Here is a 13,975-nt window from a genome sequence, read left to right as displayed (position 1 = left end):
TGACTTGGAAATGTTCCTTCATTGTCATCAGGTTGAAATTCAGGGACAGTCTACCAAACTGCACAGGGGAACATGGACTGCAGAAATTAAAGATGATGGTTCACTTTGAACTTCTCAAAAGTAACATGGACCATGTTAATAGATAATAAATAGACCAGGTCAACAGATCACGTGAATGATTACAAAAAAAGCGATCAAATGGCCGACTCACGAGTAAACTCCTCGATGATATTCAGGTTAATTTAGCACCTGATTATCATGGTTGTAAGAGTTCAGTACTTTGAGAGGTGACAGAGGTACCAAAGTAGAATCACAAAACTGGTGTCAATAGGGCAGTCTCATAAGAGGAAACAGTGGTGGTTTATGATGTCAAGCGTGGCAGCCATTTCTTTACCAAACTACCTTCCATTACTTTCTCCATGGTTAATTTCCCAATATATTCTGGGGCCACAGACATTCATAATCACAATTTTTAAAAACATACAGCACAGTAACAGGCCATTTTGGCCCACAAGTCAGTGCTGCCCAATTTGCACCCAATTAACCTACACCCCCAGTGGGAAAAAACTGGAGCCCCCCCCCACACCTCGGAAAAGCCTACGCAGACACAGGAAGAACAAACTCCTTACAGACAGCGCAGGATTAGAATCCTGGTCCTGATCGCTGGTGCTGTAAAGATGTTGCACTAACCGCTACACCAACCATGCTGCCCAAATTTAGATATATAGTAGGTAACAGGCCATTTTGACCCACGAGTTTGTACTGCCAAATTTACACCCAATTAACCTATACCTAAGAATCAATATCCCCAATAAAGAAAGACCAAATCACCTCCCTGAGTACCATCATCATATCACAAGCAATCATCATGCTTTTGATCCCCATTGGCTTACAGAGAAACGTGGTGGCTACGACAGCAGAACAGCTTGGTGTCACAAACAACATCTTGATGCATCTCCATCTCCACTTAGGTGGGGTGTAATCAGTTCCCCACACTAGGATGAAGCATAAAAATGCTCAAGTTTCACACCCTCTTAAAAAATTCTGGTACATTGGTTCCACTCTCTGCATTCATAGATGTGATTAGAACATTTTTTCCTCCTTACTGGATACTCACTCTTTCCTTTGCAGGATCTTAACTATTATCTTAGACTGCTTCACTGGCACTTGTACCATACCCATCCCATCTAATGCCTTGAGAGATAGACCACTCTTGCATGGTCTGCAGTGGTTCAAAAGTAGACCCATCTACAATGCATATAACCCAGACTCAATGCAAATAAAGCTCTCCTCCAATTTTTCTTTAAAAATGCTGGTCAAAATCTGTTTTATTTCTTTAACTCATTCTTTATGTTTGTTGCGAGTTGTCACAAACATGCAAATCCATGCATTACTTGTGAAAAATTTGTCTTCTACACTATGAGGTTCTACAGTCCAGGTCAAATATGGAATCCAAAAGACAGTGAATAAACAGTTGACAAAAAACTGACCAAGGTTGCATGATACTAAAGATTATACAAAACAAAAGTTCTGCAGTCTGAATTTCTTTCAAGATTCCAGCTTGGTGTACTTCAAAACAGATCGGATGAAATACTGTTTACACAAATTTCGTTGAAGATCTACAACTGGACAAAAGAAAGATCATGAACCTGTAGCATTGGTCAACACCACAAATCTGAACTTTATTCATGTGCTCACCTTGGTAATGACATGTGTTGGAAAATGAATGTGAGAAACTTAGTTAAGTTTAGTAAGTCAGTAACTTAATAATGCAAGTCTTGCTCATGTGGCAATCTCTAAAGAAATGGCTTTGCCCGCTGATGTATGGCAGTATTTCTTTCGCAATGCCTTTAAACACCAGCCCTATCTGAATCATTACTCATAGTATTTTTAAATCCTTTCCTACACAAATAAGACGACAAAATGTAATCATTAACTCTCTTGCTGGGATTGCTTTCACAGAATTTGGAGGGGAAAGACAAAACAATACAGGCTTAATGTAGCATTATTGTCAGCATGGACAAGATGGGCCAAAAGTGTTCTTTCTGCTGAATGTTAAAATCAAGGCTCCACACGTTCTCTGTATTTTGCCAGGGTGAAAGCACCTTACGTCAAATCATCCGCAGATTAAAAGGCTTTGATGAAGTTATTAATTATCATAACCACAAGACATACAGTAGTAGCAGAAGTCGGCTATTCAGCCCATCGAGTCTGCCCTGCCATTTAATCGTGAGCTGATCCATTTTCCCCACTCAGACCCACTGCCTGGCCTTCTCCCCTTAACCTTTAAAGCCCTGTGATGGGTACTACCAGTTGCCCCAATAACCACAAGGACAAAGACTGGGGGGAACAATAGGCTTTATTGTACAGAAGACAAGCTGGCCCAGATCCAAGATAGGGAAGGGAGAGGTGGCTCGACCTTTATGGCCTAGGCCACAGGGGAGAGTGTCATCAGCGGGTGGGCCAGCCCGTGCCTTTACCGGCCAATGACTATGTACAATCCATATCATTACACCCGAGCTGATCATGAACCTATTAATCTCCACCTTCACAACAACCTGTGACAACAAATTCCACAGATAATGTTCAGTGAACATTCCATTAATATTTCATTTACTCTCCCACTCTTCAAATTTGGTTGTTTCATGTGTCTGTTAGTTTAGAGAAAATGCTCTTTAAAATGAGGGGTCACTTTACTGGACAATTAGATTCATCCTTCTCCCTCTTCATTCAATCCCACACTTGCCAATCCTCAAAGATGAACGAAACTAATTTTGGATAAGAGGAGACAATTAATTTGAACTTTATGAATTGTTATAAATGCAAGATATTAAATCTGTTGATAATAAAAGGAAATTCCCCCACCCTTCTAATTCAGCCATTCTCAATTTTGTTTTACTAAGGACTCTTCTGAAAGTTCATGGCACCCCCCCCCTTCCTTGTGAAGTAGTCGTTTAGTTAGTTTCTTCCTTCCTTCTCTCTTACTGACTACATAAAAAACATACAAGTGGGGTGGGGGCTGCACTAATCCATAGAACGTTCCCTCATTGCTGATCTTAAACTCATTAGGTAAAGATCCTCTTATTGTTTCTCTTTAGTTCCCTCACCTACAATTTTGATCTCAATCACATTGTCTCATTTGACATCAAGTTCCTTCAACAACCCAACCTGCCAATTTTACAATTGGTGGTTGCTTAAGTCAGCATTATTTCCTAGTAATATTTGCTCATGCAAGTTTAGGGTTTGAACCCCAAGATAACTCTCAATTTTCAGACCCTTCAGTTTGAATTTAGAAACTTATCTCCACAGTGCCATTCACTATCAATAAATCAACATGGATGACACAGCATTGCAGTGAGTCAAGCGGCCATTTCATAGCTCCAGTGACTCAGGTTCATCCCTGTTGTCTGATCCAGTCTTGATCAAACTTGCACATCCTTCCTATGGCTAATTGAAACCCCCCCCCACCCCCCAACCAGGTGCTCCAGCTTCTTCCACATCCCAAATGGACATGGGTTGATATATCAAGTGCAATTTACAGTGACCAGTTGACCTATCAGTGAGTGGTAGAATCTGGAGTGAGGTGATGGGAATATACAGGAAGGTAAAATTTGGATCACAATAAATGGGTCCTTGATGGTTTGCACCTCTCTGGTTATTTGAAAGACCACTTTGTGTGTACTATGAATCCATGGATTTATAGCAGGATGCAATACCTTTGTTTTTAAAAATGTACAGCAAAACCCCTGGTATTCAGCACCTATGGCGTTTGGTAGAATTTGAATAAGTGAATTTCTCAGTTGCTTGAGATTGTGTGTTGTATGATTGGCGAACTAACAGCAAGGTGCACCAATGTTAAATTTATATTTTCTGGGTTTTTTTTTTTGCAGGTGGCTTGTATTATAGATAACAGGGGTTTTACTGTATTCAGAGTCTGGAAAACACATGTTACTTCACTTTTCACCACCTGCCTTAAGAATTCCTTATAACTCTTGAGAGTCGTGCTCTGTGATAGATGTAATCATAAGTATTAAACCTAGGATCTACTTGTTCTCTTCAATGATGTAGAAGATATTCTGAATAAAATATGGGGATGGACTGCTTTATATACAAGGTCACCGGGATTACCCCTGGTGACCTATTGGTGTAATTATATATCACCACATTGTCTAATGACCTAACCTGGAACAATCATGTTGACACAATTGTCAAGAAAATGCACTAATGCTTCTACTTTCTCAAAAGACAAAGGAAATTCAGCATCTCTTCCTTCTTCAACAACTTCCACAGGTGCACCACCAGAAAGCTCGCCCATTGGATGAATCAGTGTGGTATGGTAACTACTTGACTCCAGATCAGAAGCTCCAGAAGGTAATGAATTTACATTTAAAAATAGACAGAGCATGGTAATAGATCCCATCATCCCACAAACCAGTGGTGCCCAATTACACCCAGTTGCCCTACAAGCCTCAAATGTTTTTGAAGGATGGGAGGAAATGGGAATTCCTGGAGGAAAGCCACAGACACAGGGAGAATGGACAAACTCCTTACAGACAGCGCCAGTTTCAAACCCCAGTCGCTGGTGTGGCTCATAATATAACAAAAAACTTTCTTCCCCTCAAAGGACTTCATCTACATCTCCCACTGCCTAGGAACTCCAACTAACATACTGAACTAACATCACACTCTCTTCTATCTGATGGGAGGGAGTGTGAAAGCACATTCCAACAGGCTTAAAGATAGTTTCTTCCCTGCAGCCATCAGGCTCCTGAATGAACCCCATAAGATGCTGCTCTTGCTTGGGTGCTGATTGATGTTCCTTTTCATTGTAATTCTATACTTTGTATACTGTTGGTCAGTTCGCAGAAGAACCATTCTCGCTGTATCTTGTTGCAAATAAAATTAAATGTTAAGCTTGCTGGTAAATGCCAATAATTTTGAACAGTCAGTACAAGTACAAGTACATGGGGTAGTTGTTAAACTATGCAACTGGCAGTCAGAGTTGCCCACCAAGTTCAAATCCTACATTGGCATCTCGGGAATTTAAATTCAAGTAGTTAAATAAAATCTGGAATTTAAAGGAGAAAAATAGCCTCATAACTATAGCCATAAAACCACTGATTCCTGAAGTTCACCAATTTCCTTTAGGGAGAGAAGATTGTTGTCTTTACTTACCTGATTTATATGCGAGTCCAGACCCGCCTCAGTATTGCAATAATACAATACAAAATCACTGCTGGAAATGCCTGCATCCTGTGAACAAAAAAATTGAAATTCTCACATTAACGCAGAAGCTAGAAAATCTATTCTTTGATGTTGGCTCCTGGAAATCTGACTGCTGAACCAACGATGGGAAAGGTTAATATAGAGTCCAAACTTCTAAATGGCAATTTGTAATACAAATTCCCCCTGTGTAGGTGTGTTTATAGGATACAGGGCACGAGTGCATCACCACTGGCAGCTCAAATCATTCTCATGTGGGATCACTGTACATAAATTACCTCCAATGTTTCAGACCTCTCAATGGTGACCAATGCTGATTCATTAGCTATGAGGTCCTTCGGAAGCAAGGTACAAACAAAGCTCCAGAGAAGTTCCTTCCTCGGTTTTTGTCCTCATTTTAACACTGTGCTTCCTGGTGCAAGTGTGGGAGATGTTTGCTGATTCACTTGGTTTCACTCCATTAATAAACAAAAAGGGAGTGTGTGTCCGTCATTCACAGCCTTTTTAGTCAAATGATTGATTTAGAGGTTCGCCATTCATGTGGGCACCTGTACATTTCAGTACCAATTATTTGATGTTCAAAGAATATCCAGTGCCCTCTGAAAAGATACTTCCTTAAAATATAGTGATGGGCACAGACTGATACTTCTTGCTGTTCCTCATGTGATTCATTTCCATTGGAAATGGCATTCTCATTCTCCATCTATATCTGATGCACATGCTGGTTTCACTTCCCAGCCAGCTTGGATCTAGAAGTCAAAACAGAGAAAAGATTATTTCTGCTTCACCAAGTCTTTTTTGGTCACCAAAGAATCAAAATCAGAATTTATCATTGTGATCATGTCACGAAATTAGTTGTTTTTGCCGCATCACCACAGGTGTAAATATTGCTAAAAATGACATTTTAAAAATAAATAAATTAGTCCAAAAGAAGAGAGAGTGAGGCAGTGTCCATTCAGAAATCTGATGGCAGTGGGGAATAAGCTGTCCTTGTGCCACTGCGTGCTCATCTTCAGGCTCCTGCAGTTCCTTCCTGATGGCAGTGCTGTGAAGAGGGCATGGATTTGGTGGTGAGGGTCCTTAAGACTAGAGGCTGCTTCCTTGAGACACTGTCTCTTGTAGGTGTGCTGGGTAGAGTGAAGGCCTGTGCCAGTGTGGCGCTGGCCCAGTTCACGATTCTCCGCACTGTCTATTCCTGTCCTGTCCTGTGCATTGGGCACCTCCATACCAGTCAGTGATGCAACCAGTCAGAATGCTCTCCACAGTACCTGTCTTTGGTGATATACCAAATCTCCTCAAGATCCTCAAAGTCTTGACATTGGCAACCCTTCATGATTCCATTGACATGGAACCTGCAAGGCAAATCTTCAGAGATGTTGACACCCAGAAATTAACCCTTTCCTGATGACTCCTTGAGGACTGATTTGTGTTTTTTTTCCTGATTTCCCCTTCCTGAAGTTCACAATCCGCTCCTTATTTTTCCTAATGTTGATTGCAAGGTTGTTATGTCACCACTCAAATAGTGACCTAACTCTCAATGATGTTATGAAATTTAAAGTAATTAGTTTCATCAATGTGTCTCAACTTGAAAGCAATCCTTTTATGTGCACAATGAATTTCTGATTGTTATACCAATTGAAATTTTACAAAAATTAAATTAAATTGGACAAATTGTTTAACTAAAAGTTTCCATGATGAAAACAGTTTTCCTCATTGTTTTCTTAATTTTATTAGCATAATCCCTGATCAAATTTAAGTGGATGAATCCCCTGTTAGTTTCTCAGAGGAAAATTATCCAAAAGAGCATCTCAATCAGCTTCAGATAGTTTCATTTTACAAACTGCAGCAATATTTCCACTATTCTGTAGAGGGCAGTGTAGTACCATTTTGCTTTGCAGCCAGTCCTTGGTAATTCTTTGTCATCAGGATAAACTTTGGTGCCCTGGCTTATCAAAAACCTATCAATCTCAGCCTTAAATACACCCAAAGACATGGCCTCCACAACTGCCTGTGGCAACAAATTCCATGTTCACCACCCTCTAGCTGAAAATAAATTCCTATGCATCTCTGTTGGGGGCACTTCTTTACATTCATAATTCAGATGATGGAATGAATGGGTTTGTGGCCAAGTTTGCAGATAGGAAGGCAGGTGGAGGAGCAGGTAGTGTAGAGGAAACAGGGATGCACCTTAACAGATGAGGAGAGTGGCCAGGTAAATAGCAAATGAAATACAATGCCGGAAAGTATCCAGTCATGCACGATGGTGGAAAATATAAACAGGCAGACTATTTTCTAAATAGGAAGAAAATTGAAAATACCCAGATGCAAAGGGACCTGGGAATGCTCATGCAGGGAATACCTGAAGGTAAACTTGAATGTCGATTTGGTGGTGAAGGAGGCAAATGCAATGCTGTGAACACAGTAGTACCCAAGCTCTGTGTACGTTATAACTGTAGCACAAGTCAAATTTTCTAGCTAAATGTTGTCAGAAAAAAGTTTGATCAGATAACCAGGTGGTGGAATCTTCTCTCTGGTTTAGCAGAGAGGAAAATTAACCAAAGGACATCCTTCAGGGATTCTCATTTCACATAAACATAGTAATGCTTCACCAGCATACCTCCAGGATTGAGACTGCTTTTTCTTTTATATAATGACACTCTTGAATGGCAAAATGAAAAGTTAAATTTTGTAAATATTCCCCATGATTTACAATACTTACACAGGCTTTTTCCACCAAGGGCAGATGAGAAAAACTAGAAGACATGGGTCAAGGGGAGAAGTTTAAAGGGAACCTGCAGGGGAACTTCTTCAGTGAGAGTGATGGGAGTGTGGAGCTGTTAGATGAATTGGTAAATGCAGGCTCAATTTTGACAATTTAGAAAAATTTGGTCATGTACATGGATGGCAAGTGTATGGAGGAATAATAACCAGATGCAGGTCAGTGGGACAACAGAAAATTGTTTGACACAGACAAGGACCAAATGGTCTCTTTCTGTGCTGCAGTGCTCTCTGGTTCATATACACCAACTCAAAACTTAAACTGTCAAATAATTCAATAAATGTTATTTGGGTACATTAAAAATAAATGTTTTACATCATACCCCCCAATTATATTTTTAATCATTTTTGAGATGAGTTTCTTCAGGCAAGGAAAACCTGCTATCTGTATGTTTATGTGTTCATCCTGGGTCAATCTTTATTGGACAGGAGAATAATGAGGTGTGCTTGCTTCGTACCTATGTTACAGTCAACCTGCCTTTGGCAGTGAGCTGAAAGATTCATGATACAACTACTGAAACCCTGTTACAAAGCAATTGTTGGAGGGAACATAAAAACTCATTGCAAAAAAAGCAGGTGGCTCCAAATCTTGGTTTCACTGGAAAAGCATGATCATGTCCAGGGTTCCCAGAGCCACTTGGGTTGATTGAAATGATTGTTGTGAAAAATGATTGATTCATACTCTAACTTCATGATGGGTTGAAGGAGAGGTGTGAAACTGAGGGGTAGAAACAGAGGGGTTTAAACAGACATTTTAAAACAGTTAGAAACAAGCAAATTTTTATTTTAATAAAATTGGAAAGCATCTATTTTTCCTCTAATGGCCCTCTCCCATTCTCCTCAGTCACTCATGCAATCATTGCATTGTATGGAATTCATAGATCTGATGGCTGACTGCAAGTTTAGATAACAGGAGGAAAATAGACATTTTCCCATTTGTTCATGGAGAAAGTCATACTTCTCAGGATGATGATTGATTGCACACCTCGAGTAGCTTGGGAACTGGTGCAGGCTCAGAGGGTTTACGCGGAGAGGCTGACAGGTACTCCGCACGAAGTGAAGACCATCCAGGAATTTGAGGTGGATGCAACTTGAGTGCCAGTGAAACTGGTTCACTGATGTCAACTTAACAGCATGGAACTCACCCAGAGCTGAACTCTGGATTCTGACTTTCTGGGGAAAACCCTCCAAGAACTGTAAACAAAAACAGATTTCATTTGGTGAAACTGTTTCTTCAAGAACAATCCTCATGGTTTGAAAAATACTCATCACATCTAATAATTCATAATTAAAATCCAGGAACCTTTCCCCAACTCCTCCCACCCCTCAATTTAGTTTGGGCACCTGCCCACATTTTGTCCACACCTTGATGAAGGGCTCAAGCCCAAAACATTAGTTATCTATCTATCTTTGCAACATAAAAGTCCACTGTTTGACCTGCTGAGTTTCTCCATCATGGTGTTTTACTTCATCATGGTGTCTGTAGACTTGTATTTTTACTTCTGAAAGTAACCAGTTCAAAGTGGGGTGAGTGATGATGGTAAATTTAAAATCCGAAACCATCTAAGACTTGCTATGTTTACAATTCAGCATCAAGTCGTATGGTTTACACTAAGACTCCATTAGAAAAAATATTTTATGATTTGATTGCCATTTTTCCATAGGTGAATATAGCAGAGATGACAACTGGGGTGAAAAATTACAATTCAGAAACACCTAGTACCCAAATAGTGACCAGGCTTAAGTCAATCTGTCTGAAACTAATCACAAACTGCTGAAGAAACTCAGCAGGTTGAGCAGTATCAATGGGAGAAAAAAGAATGGATGGCATTTAGGCCCAAAACCACATCTCAGGTCACACTGAAGGGTTTCTGCCCAAAACTTCCACCATTCCTAGCATCTGCAATTTCCTGTCTGTCTTCCATTACTGAATTTGAATAGGACCTTTCCAGTACTGGTGAAGAAAGTGGGAGTCTGGGTTAGATAAGGGCTCACAATGACCTTCCAAGGTACAGTGGAGATGTCAAAGGGCTGAAGAATTTCAAATGCTGTTCCCTTTCAAAAGGGAAAAACAGCAATCAGTTAGCTTAACTTTTGTGGTGGAGGAGCTTTTAATCAGGAAATAAAATAATCACCATTTGCTGATATCAAGTTAATGAGGGAAGCAACTGCAAAATTATTCAATACTAATTGCTTTAGACCAACAATAACAGGGTTGACGAAGGATATGAAGCAGCTGTTCTTTCTATGGATTTTTAGATATTTGATAAAGTCTCGCATAAGGAACTGATCAGCAAAATTGAACCAGAAAAAGGTCAAGAGCTGCTTTCAATAACAAATTGAATCAAGGATGGAAAACAGACCCATGGCCAATAGTTATTTTTCAGATTGGAGGGAGGTAGAAAGTGGTTACTCTTGGGGCTGGGATCACTGATGCCTTTACAGCATACATAAGCAGACTAAAAATATTTTTAAAAATTAATTAAATTTTTTACAAAATTTAGACATCCAGCACACAACAGGCCATTTCGGCCCATGAGTCCAAACCACCCAATTTATACTCAATTAACCTTCACCCTCAGTACATTTCAAACAGTGGGAGGAAACCTTAGCCCCTGGGGAAAACCCACACAGACATAGGGAGAACATACAAATTCCTTAGACAGCACAGAAATGAATCCCCAGTCCTGATTGCTGGTTCTGTAAAGGCATTTGGCTAACTGCTATACAAACTGTGCCATTGTGTATTGTATTTTAGACAGGCCCTTCTGGCGCATAAGCCTGTGGCCCACAAATATAGAAAAATCCCTGTTATTTGAAATTCAAGCAACCAGCAGCCTCCAGCATCTAGCAAAAAAAAATCATGGAAGAATAAATAGATTTAAAAAAATACAGAGTTTAAAACAGGCGCATAAGCCTGTGGCCCACAAATATAGAAAAATCCCCATTATTTGAAATTCAAGCAACCAGCAGCCTCCAGCATCTAGCAAAAAAAAATCATGGAAGAATAAATAGATTTAAAAAAATACAGAGTTTAAAACAGGCGCATAAGCCTATGGCCCACAAATATAGAAAAATCCCCATTATTTGAAATTCAAGCAACCAGCAGCCTCCAGCATCTAGCAAAAAAAATAATGGAAGAATAAATAGATTTAAAAAAATACAGAGTTTAAAATTGGTGCCACTTCACAGTTGGTTCCCAATTTACACAACACAATCTCAAGCAACCAGCAAATACACTTATCCAGCATCTACCAATCCCCAGAGGTGCCAGATACTGGGATTTTACTGTAAACCTCTATTATTCTTCATTCCAATGTCCCAGCTCTACTAACCTTGCCTCAAGACTTATTTTCCAATCCAGGCAGTCTCCTCTGCACCTTCTCCATAGCTTCTAATAATGAGACAACTAGAACTGAACACAATATTCAAGTGTGGACTCACCAGAGATTTGAAGAGTTGCAACATGACCTCTCTCCTCTTGAATTCAATCCCCCAATTAATGAAGCCCAGCATCCCATAGGCCGCCTTAACTATCCTAACAACGTGCAGCAGCATTGAACAATGTATGGTTTTGGACCCCCCCCCCCACCTCCCCCCCCCCACCTCCCCCCCCCCCACCTCCCCCCCCCCACCTCCCCCCCCCACCTCCCCCCCCCACCTCCCCCCCCACCTCCCCCCACCTCCCCCCCCCCACCTCCCCCCCCCACCTCCCCCCCCACCTCCCCCCACCTCCCCCCCCCACCTCCCCCCCAGGTCCCCTTGTTCATCCACACTCTTAAGTAACTGATCATCAACCCTATACTTAGCCTCCTGGTTTGTCCTTCCAAAATGCATCACCTCACACATCTGATTGAGCTCCATCTGTCACTTCTCTGCCCAACTCTGCATCCGGTCTATATCCTCTTATAACCTTTGACAACCTTCAGCTACATCAACAATTCCTCCAACCTTTGTATCATCTGCAAACTTACTGACCCATCCTGCCACCTCTTCATCTTGGATAGAGAGAGAGAGAAAAAAAAACCCAGAGCAGATCCTTGTGGTATTCAACTAGTCACTGGCCTCCAGGCAAAATACTTCCCTTCCACTACATCTCTGCTTTCTACCTGCAAACTAATTTATTATCCTCACAACCAAGGTTCCATGGATCCTATACTTCATGACTTTCAGAATGAGTCTTTCATGGGGGACCTTATCAAATGCCTTGCTTAAAAATTTTTTTTTAATTTAAAAAAATAAAAATAAATTACAAAAAAAAAATCACAGACCACATCTACTACCCTCAATTTCTTTTGTTAGCTCTTCAAAAAACTCAATTAACCCCATGAGGCATGACCTTCCCTTCACAAAGCTATGCTGACTATCCTTGAGCCAACTACACTTCTCCAAATGCTCAGATCCTGTTCACACCAGAGGCAAGACTCAGCAGCCTAAAATTCCCAGGATTCTTCCCATTATCTTTTTTTTTTAAAAAAAGGGACAACATTTGCCATTCTCTAATCCTCCCCAAAGAGGAACATTGGGGGAACTTCTTCAGAGTGGTGAGAGTGTGGAAGGAGCTGCCAGCTGAAGTGGTGAATGTGGACACAGTTTTGACCCAAGACCTATTTGAATTGGTACATGGATGGGAGGGGTATGGAGGGCTCTGGCCTGGGTGCAGGTCACAGACTAGGCAGAATAATAGTGTGCCACAGATGAGACAGGCTGAAGAGCCCATTTTCTGTGCTGTTGTGTTCTATGATTCTATTTGCTAAGACAACTCATTTTTATGTCTTATGGTTTTTAAAAGTAGTTAGGAATTGAAATGGGCTGTTTAAAGACAAGAGGAGCTATTCAGAAGGGAAATTATGTGATGGGAGAACATGGATTTCAGGAGGACCAGAAATGACTACTCTATAATGGAGAGAGTGGAGAGCACCATGTTCCTTGGTGTCCATCATGGACACATCTCACTTGTCAGGAAGCCACAACAGCACTTCCCAAGAAGACTGAAGTGGGTAAGGTTACTGGCCACCATTGTTAACCTTCTACGGGATCTCAAGCAAAGGCATCCTGACTGGCTGCAGCGCAGTGTGGTACAGTTGCTGCAGAGAAATGGATGGAAGGTCAATCCATAGGATCATAAGACTGGCAGAGAGGATCACTGGGGTCTCCTTCACCTCCATGGAGGGGATTGACCAGGATTGTTGTCTGAAGAGGGCACACAAAATCATTGAGGACCCCTTCCACCCTGCATGCAGCATCTTTCAGCTGCTCCCATCAGGAAAGAGAAACAGGAGGATCAGAGCCAGCACCTCCAGGCTGAGTAACAGTTTATTCCAATGGGCAGTGAGAATGCTGAATGACCAAAGGAACTGATCACACTAATCATCGAGGACACTCATTCACAAGCCATATTTATATCTATTGGTAGAGATGAAATACTTGTCCAGCATATGTATCGTTGTTTGAATGTTTGCACCAAGGACTAGAAAACACTTTCATCATGTTGTACTGGTGCAAGAAGCTCAGCTTGATTTGATGACTTTAAAAGGTGGGGTATGGAAATGAATCATGTACCATTACCGTTTCAATTATACAAATCTGTGTTTATATATATATAATTTTTTTTTTAAATGTGGTCTCTTGAGAATAAAGTACATTGCTTAGAGAGAGCAATTTAGCTTTGATTTCTTCAAGCCAGAGTCAAAAGGTCAATGCAATTAGGTTGACTGAATGCATGTTCAACTTCTTCAGATATGATTACATATTTAATTAGTTTAGTGAAGAATAAATGCAATGGTTATTGGTTACAAAGGGCAGTGAAAATAACTAAAGTTATTAAATAAGTATTGACCCCATAAAACAATGTTATGGAAACTTGTAGAATCATGACAAAATTTAGGATCATGTTCATTGATGGTTTGGAAACATTTTCCCCCACAGTATTTTTATTGCAGATGGTTTGCAATGTGCTACTCCAAACAGTTTT

General features: G+C 40.6%; 1 protein-coding gene across 1 annotated transcript in view; it reads left to right on the top strand.

Annotated features, from left to right (window-relative positions):
* Positions 1-4,290: 4,290 nt before the first annotated feature.
* Positions 4,291-13,975, top strand: part of atp8b4 (ATPase phospholipid transporting 8B4) — a 232,260-nt gene continuing 222,575 nt past the window's right edge. The window contains exon 1 of the mRNA XM_069910766.1: positions 4,291-4,371. The gene's annotated coding sequence lies outside the window, so the exon portion shown is untranslated. The remainder of the gene's footprint in view (positions 4,372-13,975) is intronic.

Source organism: Narcine bancroftii, chromosome 14 (genome assembly GCF_036971445.1).
Source record: "Narcine bancroftii isolate sNarBan1 chromosome 14, sNarBan1.hap1, whole genome shotgun sequence".
Lineage (NCBI taxonomy): Eukaryota > Metazoa > Chordata > Chondrichthyes > Torpediniformes > Narcinidae > Narcine > Narcine bancroftii.
The sequence above is the reverse complement of the archived record's forward strand: the minus strand, read 5'-3'. Positions and strand labels throughout refer to the sequence as shown.